Consider the following 3,743-nt stretch of genomic DNA (forward strand, 5'->3'; position numbering starts at 1 on the left):
GGGGGGGAAGAAGGTGGGGGAGGGGGGGGGGAAGAAGGTGGGGGAGGGGGGGGAAGAAGGTGGGGGAGGGGGGGAAGAAGGTGGGGGGAAGAAGGTGGGGGAAAGAAGGTGGGGGAGTGGGGGGAAAGAAGGCGGGGGGGGAAGAAGGCGGGGGGGGGGAAGGCAGGGGGGGGGAGAAGGAGAAAGCGGGGGGGGGGAGAAGGAGAAGGCGGGGGGGGTGAGAAGGAGAAGGCGGGGGGGGAGAAAGAGAAGGCGGGGAGGGGAGAAGGCGGGGGGGGGAGAAGGAGAAGGCGGGGGTGAGAAGGAGAAGGCGGGGGTGAGAAGGAGAAGGCGGGGGGAGAAGGAGAAGGCGGGGGTGAGAAGGAGAAGGCGGGGGGAGAAGGAGAAGGCGGGGGGAGAAGTAAAAGGCGGGGGGAGAAGGAGAAGGCGGGGGGAGGGGAGAAGGAGAAGGCGGGGGGAGGGGAGAAGGAGAAGGCGGGGGGGGGAGAAGGAGAAGGCGGGGGGGAGAAGGAGAAGGCGGGGGGAGAAGGAGAAGGCGGGGGGGGGGGGAGAAGGAGAAGGCGGGGGGGGGGGAGAAGGAGAAGGCGGGGGGGGGAGAAGGAGAAGGCGGGGGGGGAGAAGGAGAAGGCGGGGGGGGGAGAAGGAGAAGGCGGGGGGGGAGAAGGAGAAGGCGGAGGGGGGGGAGAAGGAGAAGGCGGAGGGGGGGGAGAAGGAGAAGGCGGAGGGGGGGAGAAGGGAGAAGGAGAGGTGAGGGGGGGGAGGAGAAGGCGAGGGGGGGGAGGAGAAGGCGAGGGGGGGGGAGAAGGAGAAGGCGAGGGAGGGGGGGAGAAGGAGAAGGCAAGGGGGGGGGAGAAGGAGAAGGCAAGGGGGGGGAGAAGGAGAAGGCAAGGGGGGGGAGAAGGAGAAGGCGAGGGGGGGGAGAAGGAGAAGGCGGAGGGGAGGAGAAGGGGGGGGAGAAGGAGAAGGCGGGAGAAGGAGAAGGCGGGGGGGGAGAAGGAGAAGGCGGGGGGGGGAGAAGGAGAAGGCGGGGGGGGGGGAGAAGGAGAAGGCGGGGGGGGAGAAGGAGAAGGCGGGGGGGGAGAAGGCGGGGGGGGAGAAGGAGAAGGCGGGGGGGGAGAAGGCGGGGGGGAGAAGGAGAAGGCGGGGGGGGAGAAGGAGAAGGCGGGGGGGGAGAAGGAGAAGGCGGGGGGGGGAGAAGGAGAAGGCGGGGGGGAGAAGGAGAAGGCGGGGGGGAGAAGGAGAAGGCGGGGGGGAGAAGGAGAAGGCGGGGGGGAGAAGGCGGGGGGGAGAAGGCGGGGTGGGTAAGGAGAAGGCGGGGGAGGGGGTAAGGAGAAGGCGGGGGGGGGGTAAAAGGCGGGAAAGGGAGGGGGGAAGAAGGCGGGGGAAGGGGAGGGGGGGGAAGAAGGCGGGGGAAGGGGAGGGGGGGGAAGAAGGCGGGGAAGGGGAGGGGGGGGGAAGAAGGCGGGGGAGGGGGGGAAAGAAGACGGGGGAGGGGGGGGGAAAGAAGGCGGGGAGGGGGAAAGAAGGCGGGGGAGGGGGGGAAAGAAAGCGGGGGAGGGGGGGGAAGAAGGTGGGGGAGGGGGGGGGGAAGAAGGTGGGGGAGGGGGGGGGGAAGAAGGTGGGGGAGGGGGGGGGGGAAGAAGGTGGGGGAGGGGGGGGAAGAAGGTGGGGGAGGGGGGGGGGAAGAAGGTGGGGGAGGGGGGGAAGAAGGTGGGGGAGGGGGGGGAAAGAAGGTGGGGGAGTGGGGGGAAAGAAGGCGGGGGGGAAAGAAGGCGGGGGGGAAAGAAGGCGGGGGGGGGGAGAAGGAGAAGGCGGGGGGGAGAAGGAGGGGGGGAGAAGGAGAAGGCGGGGGGAGAAAGAGAAGGCGGGGGGGGGGAGAAGGAGAAGGCGGGGGGGGCTTTGAGAAGGAGAAGGCGGGGGGGGGGGTGAGAAGGAGAAGGCGGGGGGGGGAGAAGGAGAAGGCGGGGGGGAGAAGGAGAAGGCAGGGGGGAGAAGAAGGGGGGGGGAGAAGAAGGGGGGGGAGGAGAAGGCGGGGGGAGAAGGAGAAGGCGGGGGTGAGAAGGAGAAGGCGGGGGTGAGAAGGAGAAGGCGGGGGGAGAAGGAGAAGGCGGGGGGAGAAGGAGAAGGCGGGGGGAGAAGGAGAAGGCGGGGGGAGAAGGAGAAGGCGGGGGGAGGGGAGAAGGAGAAGGCGGGGGGGGAGAAGGAGAAGGCGGGGGGGGAGAAGGAGAAGGCGGGGGGGAGAAGGAGAAGGCGGGGGGGGAGAAGGAGAAGGCGGGGGGGGAGAAGGAGAAGGCGGGGGGGGGGAGAAGGAGAAGGCGGGGGGGGGGAGAAGGAGAAGGCGGGGGGGGGGAGAAGGAGAAGGCGGGGGGGGGGAGAAGGAGAAGGCGGGGGGGGAGAAGGAGAAGGCGGGGGGGAGAAGGAGAAGAAGGCGGAGGGGGGGGGGAGAAGAAGGCGGAGGGGGGGGGAGAAGGAGAAGGCGGAGGGGGGGGGAGAAGGAGAAGGCGGAGGGGGGGAGAAGGAGAAGGCGGAGGGGGGGGGAGAAGGAGAAGGCGGAGGGGGGGGAGAAGGAGAAGGCGGAGGGGGGGGAGAAGGAGAAGGTGCGGGGGGGAGAAGGAGAAGGCGAAGGGGGGGAGAAGGAGAAGGCGAGGGGGGGGAGAAGGAGAAGGCGAAGGGGGGGAGAAGGAGAAGGCGAGGGGGGGGAGAAGGAGAAGGCGAGGGGTGGAGAAGGAGAAGGCGAGGGGGGGAGAAGGAGAAGGCGAGGGGGGGAGAAGGAGAAGGCGGGAGAAGGAGAAGGCGAGGGGGGGAGAAGGAGAAGGCGGGAGAAGGAGAAGGCGAGGGGGGGGAGAAGGAGAAGGCGAGGAGAAGGAGAAGGCGGGGGGGGGGAGAAGGAGAAGGCGGGGGGAGGGGAGAAGGAGAAGGCGGGGGGAGATGGAGAAGGCGGGAGGAAGAAGAAAACGGGGGGCAGGAGAAGGCGGAGGGGAGGAGAAGAAGGTGGGGGGGAAAGGGGGGAGGGGGAAGGCGGGGGGGAGGGGGAAGAAGGCGGGGGAGGGTGGGAAAGAAGGCAGGGAGGGGGGGAAAGAAGGCAGGGAGGGGGGGGAAAGAAGGCAGGGAGGGGGGGGAAAGAAGGCGGGGGAAGGGGGGGAAAGAAGGCGGGGGAAGGGGGGGGAAAGAAGGCGGGGGAAGGGGGGGAAAGAAGGCGGGGGAAGGGGGGGAAAGAAGGCGGGGGGGAAGAAGGCGGGGGAGGGGGGAAAGAAGGCGGGGGATGGGGGGGAAAGAAGGCGGGGGAGGGGGGGGAAAGAAGGCGGGGGAGCGGGGGGGAAAGAAGGCGGGGGAGGGGGGGAAGAAGACGGGGGAGGGGGGGGAAGAAGGTGGGAAGGTGGGGGAGTGGGGGGAAAGAAGGGGGGGAGGGGGGGGAAAGAAGGCGGGGGGATAGAAGGCGGGGGGAAAAGAAGGCGGGGGGGGGAAGAAGGCAGGGGGGGAAAGAAGGCGGGGGGGGAAAGAAGGCGGGGGGGGGGGAGAAGGCGGGGGGGGGGGAGAAGGCGGGGGGGGGGGAGAAGGCGGGGGGGGGGAGAAGGCGGGGGGGGGGAGAAGGCGGGGGGGGGGGGAAGAAGGCGGGGGGGGGGGAAAGAAGGCCGGGGTGGGGGAAAGAAGGCCGGGGTGGGGGAAAGAAGTGGGGGGGGGGGGTGAAAGAAGGCGGGGGGGGTTGAGAGAGAGGGTGAGAGATGAGGGAGGCAACTGCCACC

This window comes from Ascaphus truei, chromosome 20 (assembly GCF_040206685.1).
Source record: "Ascaphus truei isolate aAscTru1 chromosome 20, aAscTru1.hap1, whole genome shotgun sequence".
Taxonomy (NCBI): domain Eukaryota; kingdom Metazoa; phylum Chordata; class Amphibia; order Anura; family Ascaphidae; genus Ascaphus; species Ascaphus truei.